The sequence below is a fragment of the Tympanuchus pallidicinctus genome, unplaced genomic scaffold, assembly GCF_026119805.1.
Source record: "Tympanuchus pallidicinctus isolate F22 unplaced genomic scaffold, pur_lepc_1.0 scaffold3, whole genome shotgun sequence".
Lineage (NCBI taxonomy): Eukaryota > Metazoa > Chordata > Aves > Galliformes > Phasianidae > Tympanuchus > Tympanuchus pallidicinctus.
This window is the reverse complement of record NW_026294747.1, coordinates 105,863,389-105,883,977: the sequence shown is the minus strand read 5'-3', so window position 1 is coordinate 105,883,977 and position 20,589 is coordinate 105,863,389. Positions and strand designations below refer to the sequence as shown.

Here is a 20,589-nt window from a genome sequence, read left to right as displayed (position 1 = left end):
TGATGGTCACCAACCTGTGAGTTGCACCACTTAAACTTTGAAAGAAAAGGAGAAAGGGACATTTCTCTAGCTTTTAAAATTAGATTCTTTCACAGATGTTTTTATAACAGTCCCACAGAAAGAAAAAAAAGCACAGCTGAACAAGCTGACAAATCTTACTGTTGGCCAATGGGGTTGTGGTAGGACATGCTTAGCTCCATGGGAAATAATAAGCTCATCTGCCACTGGAAGACACCTTTTGGCAGTAAGTAACTAGCATTATGCTTCAGGGTGGTTCTGAAGACAAAGGTTAGTCCCTCAGCCACCTGGCAGCAGCACTCAAGTTTCAGGTTTTCAGCAGCTTTCTGCTCTGCGGTTGAAATAAGTATTTACTGACAGTCAAACAGTAATGTTCAATTATATGCGTGTTTTCTTGTTCCACGTGAAGATAGGCAAATCGAAGACATGAGAACTTCACCTGCAGTTCAGCCACTGGGCTTCTTTCTAGAGAACACAGTATGGCCCCTGTACAAACTCATGCTGTCTTCTAGCCTGTTAACTAGTACACAGATGGGCCTGACAAGCTTGGTCAGGATTCTTTCCATACATCTCACAAAGTGGGTATTTGTAGCCTTGTTGCAATCTGTCATAAATTCAAACAAGTAGAAACTCCACGCTCCACGTCCTTCCTCCTTTTGCTTTTAAAACAGTTTCTAGTCTTTTGTGCATGGGTAAAAATACAAAAGAATTACCAACAACTCTACTACTGAGTACTGCTTTATAGTTTTGACTGGTTGAGACTGACGTTAAGTGATGGAAGCACGAACAAGCAGAACTTCCCCAGCAATTTAGCAGTATGGCCACTGCAGTGCTTAAAAACAAACTTGCTGCCCTGTGATGTATCAGCAGTGCATCAGATAGATCTAGGACGTTAGGAAAACAACTATGGACAGAAGAGCCCTGAGTGCCAGCTTGCAAAACACTGGGCAAAGATCAGAGAGCTTTTTTTCCATCAGATGATAACTCAGAAAAGCTTACAATGGCAAACATCTGAGCTGTGCCAGTACAGTCTACTGGCAAAATAGGAGAAGCTTATACAGGTGTAATCTACATCTGTCATTCCAGGTCTCCAAATGGAAGAGTTCATACTCAAGAGACCATTTCTTCCCTCTTTCACAATCTGTTTGGGAACATTCTGATGTGGAAACATCTCTCTCATCATGATGTGGGAGGTTTTTTTTTGGTATTTAACATATCTCCCTAGCTGCCAGCTAATCTAAGAAACACGTTAAGCACAAACCAAGTCAGGACACTTGCTAGAAAGCACCGCACCAGCTTCACATAATTCAATTCTATTTGCAATAGTCCCCAAAATAAGACTTCTCTGTATACACCTGCTCCTTAAATTCTCCAATGGTCTCCTCTTACTGCTGAGGCTGAGTGCAATCAGGTTTGCCAAAGCTGGAAGCAGAAGTCAGATCTTGCAGAAAAGAGTACAGCACAGCAAATGGCCTCAGTGTCCACAGCTCTGAGAGGTGCCACCATTTATCTGCCAGGCAACGCTGAAGCCAGAGCAGGGCAGGTTAGGTGTCCTTCCCCTGCAGTCATAGAGATCACTGCTCCATGCAAAAAGCCACGGAGAATGAGGACTCCAGTGTTTCTTCATAAAAGCTTAAAGTCTGCTTCTTATGCAGCATATTAAGTCACATGAGTTACTAAAGCAGCATCAAAGTAAACTGCGAATAAACACAGATCATAGGGTATGACTACCACTCTGTGACCCATTCCTGACACCACTCAACAACTAACTGATACTACAAAAAAAACCTCAGAAAACACCGTAAATTCTTGCAATGTAACCAAGACTATTCTTATTGTTAGTTAGATTGGAAAACCATGCAAAAACTAACAGCATCATGTTGAATTTCAATTTTTTTCCCCCCACACTTTTCCTTCTCTATAAAAGATCCTGGGAGAGGTGTTTTTTCCACCTTGGCCAATAACACAAACTGTATTTCAGCTGTTTTATAGCAACTGAGTGCTTGGATGAAAATACTGAAGAACTTATTCCACCTGAGTAGGTTTGTCTGAGCTACAGTGTTAGCAATTCCCTAGTTTCAGGTATTCAAACAACAGAGAGACAGATCTTAGATTCTAAGTATTTGTTAAACATAAATAGAACAAGAATGGGAAACGTGCTCCTCCCATATTTTAAGACTTTCAGGTTGCTTAATAGTTTAGCATATTACAGAGAAATGAAATAGTGGAATAAATATATGTGTATATACATATTACATATATATATTTGTATTTAAATGAAGCCAGGAAATTGAGGCAGATAATTCAAATATCAAACAACATGATGGTCAGCATCAGCTGAAGTTTTGCCAATCATCTGGACAAACAAGGCCTTATCTAACGCTGAGAAAAAGATGAGGTAATATCCATGATGAGGTAAATCCATGCTCTACTAGAACTCATCAGTAAGCAACAACTGAGCCAGATTTCACAGTTTTTTAGAACAAACCACAGTAATTAATGTCCACATATTTCAGCAGAATTCAAATAACTGCTTTTCTCCTAGAAATATATAGATTTTAGTACTCAGCCATTGTCACTGTTGCCTTGGATACAAGAACTGTTCTAAATCAACTTATTAATTAAAAATTAGATCTTGGAAGATGCTGTGCATTCTGGCTTCCATCCAGGAAAGCACTTACCCACCTGTGTACCTTTAATCACTCAAATTCTTTCAATACAGTGGGACTGCTTACATCCTAAAGTTAAATTACATGCTTAAATCCTGCTGGATTAGAGCCAGGGCACTCAATACCTCGCAAGAACAAATCCCAAGGAAGAATGGGCACTACTGAAATTCAGAGCCTAACTGTGGTACATTTCATTGCTGATTTTTTGTAATATGAAAAAAAGTGCATGAAGTGTTTGCTCCCCTATTTTACAACACATTTTTGTCTTTCTAGGACATTTAATACATGATTGTTTATTTAAATAAGATCCGACTCAAAATATAGTTGTGCGTTTTAATGTGAAATAGAACCTCTCTCCCATCCTTTTGTCTTCAGCTTGTTTTTTTTTTTAAGCCCTGTCCCTTACAGAAGCTGAACACAACGAACACAAGAGCGCTATTGTTATCAACACAGAAGTCCCAAAGGTCAAGTTTACATATGGAGCTTTCTCACTAAACAGAATTAAAGTGTTACCTTGACGACGGAGGAAAAAAAAAATCAGTAGGAGAGAAAATTAATGCTAGAAGCTCTTACACCTATTTGGAGACATGACTGAAGGTTTCTCTGGTGTTTGCAGTGCTCCCTGCCCAGCAGAAATGTCTCGCCTTGCACAGGGACCTTCCTGCACAGGCAGTGAGCAATCAGCTTGACAAGCATGGAATAGTGCTCAGAACACAACTCAGGTTCCAGCTGTGAACATCACACACCTGCCCTCCACAAATCAGCCTGGCTTGCAACTAAGATGGAGTATTGGGACACGACGATGGGGAGCAGAGCCTAGGTTTTCTCCACGGTTGAATTGGACACAGACTAAAAGCAGAGACAGTGGATGAGAGAACTATGGCTTCATCGCATTCAGCAGCGTAGCAAATCCCCGTGTCACAACACATTCTTATGTCCAAACACAGACTATCTATTGCCTAGCCTCCTGCCTCTCTTCTTCTACACTCCTTTAAATCACTTGCATCAGCCAGATGAGGTTTCTGAGTCCAATTCTCCTCTGCTTTGAACCATGTAATTGACACTGAGATTTATGAAAGCGCTGCTGCACTTTTGGATAAAATTTCATATGAATAGACAGAAGGGAAAGAGTTCTTTAACTTTTAGCAGAGTGAAAATTTAAGCTTCTGTACAGACAGGGAAGCCCATCATGACATTTAGCCTTTAATTTGTGCAATGGGGATAACCATACTTTTCTGGTGGGAAGAAATGCTGTGGGAATTTGAAATATGACTTAAGATCCCATCAGGTATAATATGCTTAAAACATCTTTATAGACAAAGCCATTACCATATTTTTCCCTGCCCACTTAAACTCTGCTAAATCAGGTTTCAAATAAATTCCTTTCTCTGTCCATTTATTTTTCTCGTTTAATTTCCTCATCAGAACACACACACACACACACACACACACACACACACAAAAGAAAAGAAAAAAAACCATGGAAATAGATGAAGTAGCCAGTTTAAATTTCTCCCTTCCCCCAGAACTTTGACTCCAAACTAAACCAGGAGAATAACATCTATAGACCAATTAAATTCAATAGGCTGAAACTGTTCACAAGGGAGCAGTCAGTCTAAGCAAACAAATCATTTTCAATGCTCCTGAGACTGCTAGCAAAAGGTCACTTTCAAGTTTTGCCATTCTTTCTGTAGCTGTTTAATTGGAAGACGCTCCAATACCACTGCCCACAAAACCAGAGTTACTAATTCATTTCCAAATGCAGGTTGGGGAAACGTTCATAGTTGCTGTCCAAAGCCAGACTAGGAATCACAAGCATCCAAAGGAAGGCTATGAAGGTGGGGATGGGTCTAAAGAGCAAGATATGTAAGGAGTGGCTGAGGTCCCCTGGCAGAGGCTGAAGGGAAGCCTCATGGTGGCCCACAGCTCCTCACAAGGGCAGAGCTGATCTCTACCCTCTGGTGACAGCAACAGGACTCAATGAATAGTGACAGGGGAGGGTCAGGTTGGGGTGTCGAAAAGGAATCTTCATCAGAGGGTGGTGGGCAGGGAACCAGCTCCACAGGGTGGTGGTCAAAGTATCAAGCCTGAACGATCTCAAGAAGCATTTGGACAATGCTCTGTGATATAAGGTTCAAATTTTGGGTAGCCCTGCATAGAGCCAGGAGCTGGACTTCCAGGTCCCTTCCAGCTCAATAGATTCTACAATTCTAAGATTATGTTGACTCCTCAATAACCTGTTTCACTCCTTCAAGACCAGCAGGGGTTAAATATGAAAAGCTGAAAAAGCCTGAGGTGTCTAAACATCTTCTAAACACCCATGCAGAGCACTCAAACTCATATTTGCTTACATGTCTACGCAAGCATGCCATTTTCTACATCCCCAAGAGCCAGTCAGACCACACTCTTGCTCTGGTTGTTTAAGAAGGTACCAATCTCCTCTAGAGCAGCAGTAGCCCATGTAAAGGCTTCATGTACACAAATACTTAAAAAAAAAAAAAACAACAAACTTACAATGAGGGAGGAGAATGGAACAGAAGGAGATCAGATATCAAGACAACCACTGAAAACCTTTACAGCTTCTACCCCATTCCCCAATCGTAGTTTAAACCATCACTTTTCAGTGCTGAGGATTATCACTTAACCTTTTTATTACTTCTTCATTTTGCATAGAAAACAGATAGTTACTACTAAGTGCTATCATTTGGAGCATCAACTGTCCTACAAACATTTACCATACTTGCTTTAACAGTGACTCATATATTCAAGTAGTAGCAAACTAAAAAGCATTTGCTTTTTCCAATGATACGGACACTCAATGTACCAAGAAGGCTTGCCTGTTTACAAGCACAAATAGGAAAAAAAACCAGTAGAACAGCTAGTTGGGGAAAGCATGATTAATTATCATGGCTCGTGAATTCGACTAGCAGTACTTTCACAGAAAAGGTCTAATCATAGTGAATGAATGGGGGCAGGGTAATGCTGTAATGTGATGGAAAGTACAGCAAGAATAGTGGGGTGGCAAAGTCCTAGGCCACAGCTAATGAGGACAAGTCCAAACACAGCAGCTTGGTACACAGAAACAAAAGAAGAAAATATGCTTACCTTCAAAAAGCCACAGCTAAGCAGAGATCTCTAGCCAAATACCCTTGCCTCCACTGCCAACCCTTAAATGAGGTTTGGGAATGTGGACCCCAGCTTCACCCCTTCCAATCACTCAAGTACATTGCATGCACCTGAGCACGCCTGGGTTGGCCCTGCCTTCCCTCCAGGTGCTCAATCACTGCTTCAGGCCATGACTGAGCATTTCCATTACATGGCAGAGAGGAAAGAACAGCCAAATGGTAGTTCACATCGTTCACACAATAGGTTCCCTTGAAACCATGTGCATTTGAGACACAGGTGATAGATCCATACAAGTAACTATCCAGTCTGCAAGCTGCTTCTAAGCAAAAACATGCTGTGAGGATTAATGTAATGGGGAAAATAAATAATTTAATAATTGACTCCTTTTTGCCTCAAAGTGCTGAAGTCTCATGCAGCCACATCATTGAGCAACAGCATTCCATAAAAGACATTGTCAAAATTTGATGAGGAGGAGCATTGGGGAAAAGAGTGGTGTCAGTAGAAGAAAGAAAACTGTATTTAAGCAGAAGACATTTTTCAAGTGAATAATATTTTTTGTTTAATAAGACTGTAGATCTGTCTTTCTTGTGTATTTCAGACAGAAAGCTTGACTGAGGCTATATTCTTCCCAACACATCTTTTCGCAAAAGAAAACCTGATCTTACTACTATCCAGTCTCCAGATACACAAGGCAACACATAGAGAATACATACAAGGATTGGGCCTTTTTCCCAACCCTGGGTAACTAAGCATCTTTGTCACTGAAATTAAAACAAGTGAGAGCAAATAGTCCAAACTGCAGTGCTGCATGTTCAAAGAAAGAAGTTTTCCCTGACACAACCAATATTCTCACTCCTGAGAGTAATGCTACTGAGAGACTAGAACTGATTCACTTCTTGGTAGTGCAGTGTAATTCCAAAGAAACTGCACTGAAATCAAAATAAATTTCCCCACTGTTTTAAATGTGTAAGACAATCCTTCACTTCTGCTTCACCTACTTGGAAAGGGAAATTAAAGACAGCGCAGCACAACTGTAGATAGGCAAAATTATTAGAAAAATCCTCTTTAAGCATAGCTATAGCAGATGCTTTTCTGTTGAAACGAGGTGATGACTGGGTGCCTCATAGCATGTAAAAATCAGTAGAGAATGATTTTTTTTTTTTTTTAATGTGAGATTAAGGCACTACAAGCCATAGCAATCTGCCTCATGTGCCCAGGTGCTGCAGTGCCACATAAGCAAAGCATTCACAACTCCACACTCACCCCCTCTGCATGAATCACGTCATTGTATAGCTTGTGCTAATCACCACATTGCCAAGGAGACCAGAGACTTCTTGCTTATTCCCATATCTTGTCACACTGATATGGACTGACAGGACCAGCCTACAGGAGAATAAAAAGGACTGGGGAGGAAGGAGAAACAACCAAAAATGTGTCAAAGGTGCTCCTGTTACACGGATGCTCGAATATCCCCTTACCACTGAACAACAGAAATCACATGCTGCTGTCCATGATGCTTCATGATGGAAAGGGCAGCAGAATGTTTATGAATGCAAAATGTCCTATAGTGTGATCTATTTGATCGCTGCATATATAAGATCTTTCCCTGTGCCCCCTCCCCCCAAGCTTCAAAAACAGTTTTATAGTCTTTGTTTATACATTCAGAGTGAACAAAAAAAACATTCTGCACAGGAGTAACTTAACCTTGTACTCTACCATGGTACTATAGCTTGAAATGAGCACTGCATCCACTTTCTCCAACAAGCAAAAGACATTCTCAATGTTCCACTCCCCATCTTAATCTCTATTCACGACCTCTCTTTTCTGCCCCAAAGAATCCGTGTACAGTAATTCCCTCTGGCATGCAAGTACTACATCTCATTTCAACCCAGAAATGAAAGAATTTGGAAATAAAGAATAGCTGAAGGGCTCAGCCTTGCTGTGACATACATTAATAACCACACAGTTTAACTGGTTGATCTGAGAAGTGAGGGGATGAATAAACATATTCTCCATGGCAGCATAGCTACAGTGACTGCTGTGTCCTGGAGCTTCCTTCAGTGGCTTTTGTACAGAGGAAAAAAAAAAAAAGAAAAAGAAAAAAAAAGATAGGTTTGCTACAGCATTCTCTGCAACCAGAAGAAATGCCAAAGTTGGACTTTTCTCCCACATTTCAGAAGTGAGTCAAGATAGAAGACTGCGTGCCTTCTAATTTCAATAATCAAAGCAGGAAATTACATGCCTGTAGATGAGAAAAATAAATTGAGGCTTGAAGGGACCTCCAGAGGTCACGTATTTAGACAGTTTAAAAATCCCTTTTCACCCTGCTGAAAGTTGAGCCAACATTGATGTTCAATCCAACTGCATGTTTTGGTAAGGTTTCTCATGGACTTGCCCAGCTGACTTTTGAACATCTCCAGGGGAAAAAAGAGACACCACAACATTTCTAGGCTTATCTCAGGTGTTTGACATTGCTCACGGTGAAAGTTTCTGTCTAGTCTAATTGGAATCCCCCATATTGCATCTTCTGTCCATTCTCACCTCATCACTGTGCGGCTCTAAAAGGAGTTTGGCTCCATCTTCTTTATTTTTCATTATGTAATTGAAAGCAGATCACACGTCAGCCTTCTTAGGAGCGAGCAAGCCGAGCTCCCAGCCTCTCTTCTTAGCTCCTGCTCTGGTCACTGCAGTGGTTGGGCTCACTTCAGTTTGTCAATAATTTTCTGGCACTGAGGAGCCCAAAGTTGGATGCAGTGTTACAAACACAGCCTCAGAAGTGCTGAAGTGAGAAGTGTAAACGCTTCCATCAAAGCACTTGGCTACGCTTGGAGGTATAACCCAATATGGGCATAGGCTTCAGTGCACAAATGCTACAGTGTGAAGAGCAAGAAGGCAAAATAGCAGCCAGTGCCCAGATGAGGGGTTCTGGGCCCAGGCTTGAGGAAATCTGTGATTGAACTGACAAGACAAGATAATTTAGGTAAGTTTAACACTTGAGACATACAGTGTTTCATCCAACAAAATCTCACAAAAACGACAGCATCTTCCAGTCTGAAAACGTAACCTCCTGACTGTTCCAAAAAGCACAGTTGTAGTTGTCTTGACATGGCCAAGTGACTAGATAGTAGCCAATGTTAAAAGAAAGTAAGAAGGGAGGCTGGAACCGTTTATGTTTTTCAAAATAGGTAAGGCGTGTGGGAAAGAAACTTCACGCCATCTGTGCCCCCATCTTTTCATGATACGGACCAGCTTGAGTTTTTGGCCATCTCTGGCTCTGCTTGCCTGCAGGCCGTGGGCGAGTGAGGTGTTAAAAGCGTAGGGTGAGCCTGTCATCTCACAGCTCTACCGTGTTGCTACAAAACCTCCCAAGTCCAGATTTACTCAGATTTTATTTGTATTCCTATAGAAAAGTTAGTCATGGGTTATTCTTTTACACCACAGCAAAAGAAAACACTTACTCACTGTACCTTTACTCTTGAGAAGTCTTCATATTTGTAAAACTACTGAGGGATGTCTAAAAATAAAACTAGTTTCTAAAGAGTTTTCGATGCAAAGCGTTTGGATGAACACTTGCATATAGATTTTCACATTCCATGTTCATCACTCCTATTCTCCCTTTCACATTCCCTTCTTAGTACCCAGCACTTCCAGAAACAACTATAGAACGACAAAAGGTAGGCAAGAAAAGCTTTGCACAAACACATTAGTACAGGGAAGAGCACTGTAATATTATTCCATTTTTTCCTGCTGCATTACAGTAATATACAAGCTATTAAAAACATAATTTCTAGTGATTAAACAAATTAGGAGATTTGAGTTCCCTTTTTGAAATTCGAAAGCAGAAATTTCCTATAAAAGTTTGTTTAGGCCATTCCTGCATCTTGCAGTACAAGTAAGAGGTAAACTAAACTATATGAACAGAAATGTAAATTTTACATAAGCAGTTCCTCTGATATGAGAATGAGACATGTTAGCTTAAGGAAACAAAGTTCTTGGGCACATTTTGTCAGTGAAAGTTACAGTCATCGTGTAGGAACTAGAATACCTGTATATTATATATACTCACGTGTGCATGGTCCTAATTGTTTCTGTGTTTCCAGGCTGTTGATCAGTGTCATCTTGTTTCTTGTGTTAAAGAGAGCAATTTAAATCAACGAGAACCAACTCCCAGTAATTCTGGCACACATCACTTGCCAAAGTTTCACAGAAATCTGTACAAATCTGTCATCCCAACCAAAGCTAAATGAAGTCTAAGAACCAATGATCAGTACTCACAGGCAATCGCAGCACTTTTCTACCACTACTGCCACACTGAATGCAAACAACAACTCCCATATCGTGCAGCTTCTTGGTGGGTTTTCTAATTTCTTACCACTGATGCTTCCCTTGTAGATGCAGAAGTGAGCCTGCAGAGTGGGAAGGAGGAAGGCACTCTGCTGCAGGGTGCCAGCTGCCATTGCACTCCTGTTAACAACATGAAGTAGACAGAGGTTTGTAATGTATACAGAGTGCACAGTGTGCCACCAGCACCTGCAGTTCCACTCTTGAAACATAGCAATGATTTCTGTCTGACAAGGCAGAACTTCTTTCATTTGGAACAATTACTAGTTAAGCATTTTTAAATGATTAGCTCATACTCGTCAAATGTGAATTCCTCACTGCCTATTAATAACCTCCTATTTTAAGCAGATATGTCTATTTCAAAAGGAAGGCTGTCAAGCGAGTCAACAAAAGAAATAATCCCAAAGCAAAACAGGCAACTTCATCTAGGGAATAATTACTTCTTCCATCGCAATGGTTCTGATAGTTCTGATGTTACTGAAGGGCACTGAGATACCAGATACCACGCAGAGAACTATGAGGTACCATATAACTATAGTAATACCATATTACATAGAACTACTGAGATACCATATACCACAAGAGAGCTAAGTACGCTTTGCAATCTTTACATTTGGAGTTACCTTACAAATATCACAGCAGAAGTGTTTACAAGCACCCATATTAACAGAAGACCAGATGATTTTTGTCCCTGTTATCTCTTGATTCTCCCATCTACATCTTGACATCCTCCAGAAAGTGTGAGTTTGTCCAGCACCTGGAGTTTTGTTCTTTATGAATTACCTGTGCAGAGGACCACATCATCCACACAGACACCTAACTGCAGCAAGGAGTTCCATACCACAGCTATTCCTCATGGCAGAAGAAACTTTTTGCAGCAGCCAGAAAGGTTAAAATATTTTATATTATAAATACATTGCAATGTTTACCTACAGGTCATTTAGAAATAATTTTGCAACTAAAGCCCATGGCAGAACGCGCCAAGCTCTGTAGCACTGTAGGTAAAAGCAATGCTTGATACAACGTGGGAATCTAAAACACAGGCACTTACATGCCATGCACGCTGCTCTGGTAGATATTTTGAATACCTTACCTTTGAGAAGCTTTGAACATGCTTCCAGTTGCCTGATGTTCTATGACCAGGATATTTTCATCCAGTCACCATTGATTTTCATTGCTAGTCAAAGCATTAAACTCAAGCTCTGTATCAGTTTCGTTCTTAGGGGGCATTGTATGTGGTGAAAGGACAATTGGGGATATGGAGAAGTGTTAAAAATTCAACTACATCTGCATTAGGTTTTCTTGAACCACAAAGACTGAGGTTTCAGAAAGGGAAGAGCCATCTGAAAGTACTGCAGGAAGGAGCCAAGAAAAAACTCTCTCTCAATTATGTGCACATCCACAGATTCTCATTAAATAATCTGAAGAAAGTTATACCTTTCCCAACCAGAGAAGTTTGTTTGAAAAACGTCAGAAGGTTGAAGTAGTCAGGAGTTTTGAATTAGTGCATCAGTGATTTGATTACAGGCAGCTGAAGCAGAGAAAAACACCCCTTGATGACTGTAATTCCACAGGTGCACCAGTGGCAGTGCAAATGAGGTGACGTGGCTCCAGTGCGTGTTGGTGACATTTAGCTGAGTCTAGAAAGCAGCTCCACTGGCAACGGCATGTCAGAACTCAATTTTCCACATTTGCAGCTGTGGCATTATCCACAGCAGGATGGATAGATACACAGCCACTACTGATTACAGCATAGAAATACCCTGCAGGGAATACCATCTCTCTAGAAGACAGTCTTCAAAACTGGGAACACCTGTGCCCAGTGCTACAACTGCGGTCCTGTCTCCTCTGCAACTGCGTTGAAGTGTTCAGATCCTCCATGGTTTTGAGGTCTGAGAAACAGCAGAGTCTTGATGCAACATCCTCTGCTGCAGAGCAGGCAGCCATGTCCCGAGGACCTGAGCACCTGCAGTGTGATCAGTACTGCTGTGCTCGTCTGAGCTGCAGAGGGGGAAGGCTGCTGTTTAAAAAGGAACAGGATGCTCCATTTGACATTTCTGAGGCATTCAGTGAGGTGAATGGAGGCTTACGTAAAGTCTCACACAGAATGTTCTGTTCGTGTCAAACAACGAGCCGAATAACTCAGTTCAGCAGAGGATGCTCATGGCTGAAAATTAATCCTTCACCCTAAGAACTGTCATTTCCTGGAACAACAGATAATAACATCAAATGTATTCAAAATGCAAAAGTCTCCAGCTGGTGGTTCTGGATAGGCGAACGTTGCAGAATGCTGTTGGAAGTAAAACAGCAGTAAAAATATTGCAATAAAGAGTATCTGTTCTGCTCTACTCGGAATTATTTTGCTGATAATCAATACAAAAAATATCAGCTTTTTTAAGGTTGCGTGCGCTAAGCCGAGCGTACACATAAAGCTGCATATTTACCAAGCTGCATGGGATTTTACTTCACTCTTCAACTAAATACCTCAATAATAATAATAATAATAATAAAATTGTAACTATTATTTCTGTGTAATTCCAATTTCTGCTTTCTGAAACAGGAAGAAACAAATTCCTATTCCAAGGTGATGCCAAGAGTGTTTGCTGCTGGGTTTCTCTGCAAGATCTAAGAGGAGTAATACTACAAAAAAGCCTCAGCATCCCAAACCTTTAGAGGAATGGAATCTGATGGACATTTTCAGTTTGAGATGACACTTCATTTCCTATGAACAGTTTATACAATATCTTTCTGAAACTGGTTGCCAGCCTGAGGTCCACCTGTGATTAAGCCACTTGTTCCCACACGGAGTGACCCCTTACAAATTGAAATATTTCAGGAAAATGGACTGCCTAAGCAAGCAACTGGGAATTGCCTTCAGTGAGCTCTGAATCTAAGCATCATCCCAGTGGATGACAAAGCAAAGTATACACTCTTACTCATTACCAGATTGTATTTATCTAAGTGCTAACTTTACTTGTTGATATATATATAAAATATATTTATATAAAAATCAAACTGAGAGCTTATTTACTTCTGGAAATAAGAAACATAATTGCACTCCCAGAATTATGGTGAAACAATTCTCAGCGATGCATGCACTTACTCCAGGAGGGCACTTCTTTCTGCCAGATTAATTGATTTTGCTTCTAAATGAAGTCACTGCAGTTTAGGCAACAGTTTAGGCAACTTTAACAGCCCGGGGAAATTCAGCCATCGCTTTAAGATTATTAATCTTTCCAAAGGGAAAGTCCCTTCACAGAATCACAGAATGGCTGGGTTGGAAGGGACCTCGAGGATCACCAAGCTCCAACCCCCTGCCACACGCAGGGCCACCAACCTCCCCATTTAATACCAGACCAGGCTGCCCAGGGCCCCATCCAACCTGGCCTTGAACACCTCCGGGGACAGGGGAAACTTCTGCTTTTCTAACTCAGAATTCTTTATTTTTCCAAATTAACCTGTGTTCCAGCAGTTTCGCGCGATCATTCTTTGCTGTTCTGTGCAAAGACGCAGCACTGCATGAATGGTTGCATCTTCTAAACAAGCTCAGAAATGCCCGTTCAGGCCCGTGCACGGCTGTTGGTTCAACAAAACTCTGAGGAAGGCGAGCTCAGCTTCCTGCACACGAGCAGCTCACCAGAGGCCACAAGAGGGAGACAAGGCACGGGCAATGCGCTGCTGGGCCCGGCAGACAGCGCGGAGATGAAGTGGTCCCTGCAGCATCCTCCCGCGTGAGCCACTAACAGGAACAGAAGCACAAGCTGTAGATCCACTGGAGTCAGACGAAGTCTGTATCAATCTGTTCCGTATTTATAACATAACAAGCAGTGACTAAATTACATCAGGAAAGAAAATTTCAGGCTTAAAAAAAAAGCATTTATTCTCAAACAAGAAAGGGCATGCCTGGAATATATTTCCTGAGAGCTTTCAGCAGAAAAATTAACATCCTCTGGATTTAATTATTTCCACACATAATACAGTATACATAACACACATATGATTTCTAATGCAGTTATTTTCAGGAAGAGGAATGCATGCCCCTAGACACTTTATTGTTAGTAGGAGAGATAGAGAATACGTGCTGCAAAGCCTAAGGCCACCATCAAGTTGTCCAGTTAAGAAAAGGGCTTCACAACTTTACAGGTGTTACATAAATGTCCTCAGATAGTTTTTGTTTCTTTCTCAGTCATGTAAGATTCTGGTTTCTTGCAGCTACAAAGTACTGACCTGAGTGAGCCCAGGATTTCCCAAATTAAGAAGAAAGCTCTTCTAAGAAGAAAGCTGCAGATTATTTCTGCAAATTACTGACAAAGTTTCCTTATTGCTCATCTTACACAGCTGTCTTGCAATAGAGGAGGGGCTCATCCAGGGGAGCAAGGCTGTGCTGCCATCTATTTTAACAAGAACAAAGCCTGCTTTAAAATGGAGAGCTCCCAGAACAATCACCTGTACAATGCATCCTCTGTCTCTACTTCCAGTATCACTAACAGAAAAACACTCCGTTCTTTTCCTTTCCTCAGAAGCCTGCTGAGCAGGCAAAACCCTGCAGATTACTGAAGTAAACATCTTATGGGAAGGGATAGATGCAGCAGCCTTGGCACCCAGACCGTTGCCAGCACATCCCTCAACAGTTCTTCAAACATCTTAGCAGAATTCCTGTTCCTATTCTGACATAGCCAACCACAGTAAAAAAACCTCCAACTTCATTCGGGCATACGGCATAGATTCTCACACAATTCAGGTCCAAAGAAGCTTGAACGCCAAGCTTCTGGGTGATGAACACCCACTATTGAAAGTGGGTGATGAACACCCACTTTTCCACCTTCCATTTCAAATTTAAGACAAATCCACAAAACAAATCCTTGGTCTATTCAGGCCTTCCTTCCCCCACCATCCAAGTTATGGCAGCTATCCCTTCTGTTCTAACACTGGACATCTCCACTCCTGTATTCCTAAATTAAAAGTCCTATTCAAATTAGGTAAATCTACTCTTTGCTTAAAACAAACACAACTGTAACGATGTTTATCAGCATAGAATCCCCATAGCTCAGATCCACATTAGAAAGAAGACAGGACCACGCACAGAACAGAAGTTTTAAAGAAATTGTTGGTTAACAGAATGAAGACAAATCTGTTTACAAGCTGTTGGAACATAGCTACATAAGGAATCCAACAGTTTTGGATACTGTGAATTAGATCTTTCACCACTTTACAGTGGTTTAATGAAGTCTGAAATGAGCATCCGCTTTCCTATCAGCACAAACACATACTATCACCTTTGCAGTGGACCATTATATGAGTAAAAGCAAAACTAGCCACAGGGTCCTGACCAACCTCAGTCCAAAAAGACACTCTTGTTGGAAGAACGTCTCATATATCAGATTAGGCTTGCAGTGAGGTCAGTGACAAGAACAGTTTAACCAGCTATGAGAAAAAAACCCTTAGCCATGCAACAGATGGAGATGGATAGCTTAAAATAGAGCAAGCCAGCAGCAATGCAGTCTCAGCCCCTTTTTCCAAATACACCGGGTGGAACTGGAAGTGTGAGTTGTAGTTGTGAGCATCAACACATTCACTGTTCATTTGGTTTTATATCTACATGGCTTCAAAATACTTGGAAGACAAATGCAACTACGACCAATCAATAAGAACCACACAAAACCATCAGAGAATTTTTTTTTAATATCCTCCTAATACCAGGTTAATATCAGCCAGCAACAAAGCACTGCTTTTCAAACAATCAGTCTCACAGATATTTTCTCTCAAGTCACATCTATGTTTTTATGTCCTTCAAAATGCACTGAGATTTAGCTTTTCTTATTTAAGCTTAATGCTTCTGGTCTTTTTAAAATATATCTTCAAACATATTTTAGGATGCTTTGTTTTGTTTTATACATATTCACATGACTAGAAAAGTTATGTATTTTTTAATTATTCATAAAAATTGTTTTTAGTAACAAGAGAGTAACAATGTTTGAATAGAGTTTAAGAAAATTTATTTTCTCCTTACAAGTACCTTATTCCTTGTTTGTAATCACAGAATCACAGAATGGCCTGGGTTGCAAAGGACCACAATGCTCACCCAGTTCCAACCCCTGCTGTGTGCAGGTCACCAACCAGCAGCCCAGGCTGCCCAGAGCCACATCCAGCCTGGCCTTGAATGCCTGCAGGGATGGGGCATCCACAGCCTCCTTGGGCAACCTGTGCCAGTGCCTCACCAGCCTCTGGGTGAAAAACTTCCTCTAATATCCAACCTAAACCTCCCCTGTCTCAATTTAAAACCATTCCCCTTGTCCTATCACCATCCACCCTCATAAACAGGGTAATCTGTATCTAGAACTGCACTTTGCCTAATACCTTACAAGAAGGGTATTTTCTGAAATGATCAAGAGATTTAACAGCATGCCTGCAGCTTTAGTATGAACCTCAACCAATCAGTTTAATAATTTGTTCACTCAATTGCTCTTCTGTTTAATCTCTTCAATGCTTTGCAAAATCTCCCTGTAGGACTGAGATTAGGCTGACTTCAGACATGTCTTTTCAACTTCTTTAGGAAGGGACAGACGCTCCCAAAAAGCAATTTATTCCACTTACTTGAATAATACTGACCTTAGGTCATCTTGCATACGGGCAAAAACTCACTTTTGTAAAGTTATTTATGCACACAGCAAATATTTAGCTTAACTGGACATACTTCCTCATTTCAGAGAATCCAAAAACAACCCTTCAAATATGGATTGAATGCATATGTTTTTCATAGAAAATACAGCTGTGCCCCATTGCATTTAGGAAAACACTTCAGAGGCTTTTTTCATTCTTCTTTACATGTTGCGAAGGGGAACCAGAAACGTTAACTTTCTCTTTACTCACAATTGCTTTACACTCACCCAAGACCTCTTGCATCAGCATACCTTCCTCTGATTACAGGACATGTTAGCGTTACACTCACACTGGTGCCTGGACCATGAGAACTCACAAAAAATCATAACATGCAATTCCATGCTGCTTAGCATCTATGCTACCATTCAGAGTACAAGGCAGCAGCAAAGAATCACTAACAACCCTTTTTCACTTTCAAAAGGATAGGTTTGGTGGAGCAAAGGGGGGTTGTTTGTAATTTTGTTGTTGTTGTTTCAGATTTTATTATTTTTTTTAAGAAAAAAACAGAAGGTGCCCCTCCTCCCAAAATCTTCACTGTACTTTGCCCCCTCAAGGTAGTTTTGCTGCTCACATATGTTACATCCAATTTCACGTGCTGATTCCTGCAGAGCCCCTGCAAGTAATCCAGGCAGATGATTTCCTTAGCCTTTACATGACTTACTTGGTAAGTATGAGGTTTGGATATGGTTGTATAAGTAACTCGTGCTCAAAGATCTCCAACAACTGGGAGCGGGTTGCTAGAAGAGAAGAGAGTTTTTTGCATCATCAGTGCATTTGTGCTAAGTGCTAATTTACTTTCTGACCTGTAAGGCATCTGGAAGTAGAATATGACTACTGAAATGAGAGATCCTTAATGCAGTATATCCATCTCTATTTGTTGCTGGGGTTACGGTTATCAAAGGCCATAATAAAACTCATTATAACAGATAATAGGGGAAAAAAACCTAATTTCCGATCTTCTTCCACAAAAAAAGAGTTCTGACTGGCTTGAAAATGAGCGTCATTAGACCTAATTTTAAAGGCAAGAAGCGTTTTTATCATCTAGCATCATCATCAATGATGGAACAAAGAGAGTGCAGTAATGGAGAAGAAAAAAAATAGTTTTATAAGAAAAAGAGCACAGGCAGTTTCATTCAATTGAAAGCTTAGGTATTCGGATGCACAGAGTACTGGCTACACAGTGGCCAAAATTGACTTCATTTTTTAATGTGTAAAAGCTCAGTGAAGGCTGTCCTGCAGTAAATGGATTACGACTGGTAGTCTTGGGGCTCTCCTCATCCAGCCTGCCCAACTTGCACCACAACAGGCACCTGGTAGGTTGACATCCCTGCTGTGCCCACATCCCTCACCTCCCTCTGGGTGCTAAGAAGTCTGCTGACCCAACAGGTGCCCCTAACCTCCAGGCAGCCTTGGCTAGGAGGGGGAGCGAGGAATGAATTGACTCTGCAAACTCAAGAATCACGTGCTACTCAATGGCATCATCGCTGCCTCTAAAGTCCTGACATTAAGCAGCAGCAGGAGGAAAGTAAGAAAAACCTCTGACATTTTGTGTTTGTTAAAACTTTATTTTGTTTTTCCAGGTCATGACTGAAATGTGACCGCTCCTTCCGCATTCAGTCCCTTTAAAAAGAGTCTCTTAGAGCAAGGGTTTTCACAGCACGTGTTACTGTCCATGTTCCGTGATAGAACACAACAAATGATAGCCACTCATTCATTGTCAGCCTGCCATTCATGCATTATTTCATAGTAAATACATGCATTGAGCATCTGTATACCCAGCTACTTGGTCAAAGTGCCTAGGTTGTTGGCTTTTTTTCTTTTAGTCTTTCTGGTATTCTTTATCAGAGTACAGAATTACATATATTACAGTACAGAATTAGGTTTAAGTCCTCCTGAAACCGTTTTACTGGACTGAAGACAGCCAAGAAAGCTCAGGAAATTTTTAGCAAGATTCATCTCCGAATCATTACAATAAAATGGTAACAGAGAAGCATGCTTGGTTGGAGGGGGAAAGTGAGCCTCAAATAAAGGATACTGCCAAGTCTTAGCAATGACCTTAAAGACTTTATACAGCAAGAGAAAACAATCAGAGCATATTACACCCTGCTACATCCTCACCTTCTGACAGATGCTTTAGGAGTGAGAAGTTCTCTCAGGAAATTCTGCTAATGGTTATCCAATGCCCTTAAAACTGTCAGCGTGATACAAAAGACAAGAAGAAAATAGGAGGCTGTCTACATAAATGGATGAAGCACAGGAAGAGTAAAACTGCATCAGAAATCTCTGCTGAACACCTTGAGAGCTCACTGAGAACAGCAACCACTACCATCAAACCAGACTGAGGCATTAGTTTCTCAAAACTGGGGTCGAATATCCCACTAGTTCTGAGTTTTGTTTTGCTCTCTTTAGTAAAAAAAATACATCTATTAAAAAAAAAAAAAAAAAAAAAAAAAAGTTTTGTTATTTATACACATTAACTTTATTATGTTTTTAATTTGTGGCTCAAAACAATTCCTTCTCAGTCAGTGTGGCCCAGGTGAGCCAAAAGGCTGGACATCCACGATTTGGGTGCTGGGGGGAAGGCACATCAGTGCTGATCAGCTTTAGACAGTTCCCCTTCCAACACGCTGATGTGGGGCTACCGACTGCTATGAGAAAAGATCTCACCCAGTGCTCACGGACAGCTCACGAATCCACATAAAGGATCCAGTGCCTGAGATGCAATACCTCTGTAGGTACGGGCAAGGCAAAGTTTGACTCCGGTTCTGATCACTGTGGCCGCTAGATGGAGGTAAAGAAAAGGCTGAGATGGTGCATGGACTGCTGTGGGGAGCGGCTGCTTCACGAACTCCGAAAGGAAGCCTTGTTTTGGTAAAATTTGGATTGTTCACGCTGTTACTTATCTGACAGGTTCTACAAAATGACATCACATCTCCCTCCATTAAGAGGTTTTCACTCCACAAAGAAAATAGGACTTTTTTCCCAAGATTTTTTATCAATTATTTTTTTTTTTTTTTTAAACATTTCCATCAATGATTTGGATGCAGGAGTCAAATGCACCCTTAACAAATTTGTTGGCTGTTACTAAAGTGGGAGGTGCAGATGATTCTTTCCAGGGATAAGAGGTCTGGCAGGGAGATCAAGATACCTTGGAACACAGGGCAATGAGCCATGGCATGAAGCTCAACAAAATAAATGCCATATTCTGCACTTGGGATGAAGCAGTACTGGAGGCAGGATGGGAGACAAGTGGCTGAGAGTAGCTCAGCAGACAGGGACTTGGGGATTCGGGTCAAAACGGAGTACATTTAGTGTTGATGCAGCCTCAGCCTGGATATTGTGTGATGTTCTGGGCTCCACCGTATAAAAAGGGCTCTGAGGTCCTTGAAAAGGTCTGGAGGAGGGCGCAGAGCTGGTGACAGGGCTGGAAGTCGTGTCCTGTGAGGGGAAGCTGAGGACAGTTGGGCTGTTGTGCCTGGAGAAGAGGAGGCTGAAGGGAGACTTCACTGCTCTTCGGAGCTCCGTGTGGAGGGGAAGCAGAGGGAGGTGCCAGACTTTGCTCCTGGGCACCAGTGGCAGGGTTGGAATGGTACAAATCTGCACCAGGGAGAGTGAGGCACTGGGAAACGTTTTTGTGCACTAGAACAGACTTCCCAAAGAGGTGATTGATGCCCTGTGCCTGCCAGTGCTCAGGAGGCATTTGGACAGTGCCCTCATTAATGTAGTTTAACCTTGGGTCAGCACTGAAACGGTCAGGCGGTTGGACCTGATCTTT

The 20,589-nt window shown here is 41.4% G+C and overlaps 1 protein-coding gene across 1 annotated transcript in view; it reads right to left on the bottom strand.

Moving 5' to 3' along the window:
• Positions 1–5,859, bottom strand: part of PDE1C (phosphodiesterase 1C) — a 306,686-nt gene extending 300,827 nt beyond the window's left edge. The window contains exon 1 of the mRNA XM_052692642.1: positions 5,793–5,859. The gene's annotated coding sequence lies outside the window, so the exon portion shown is untranslated. The remainder of the gene's footprint in view (positions 1–5,792) is intronic.
• Positions 5,860–20,589: the final 14,730 nt, after the last annotated feature.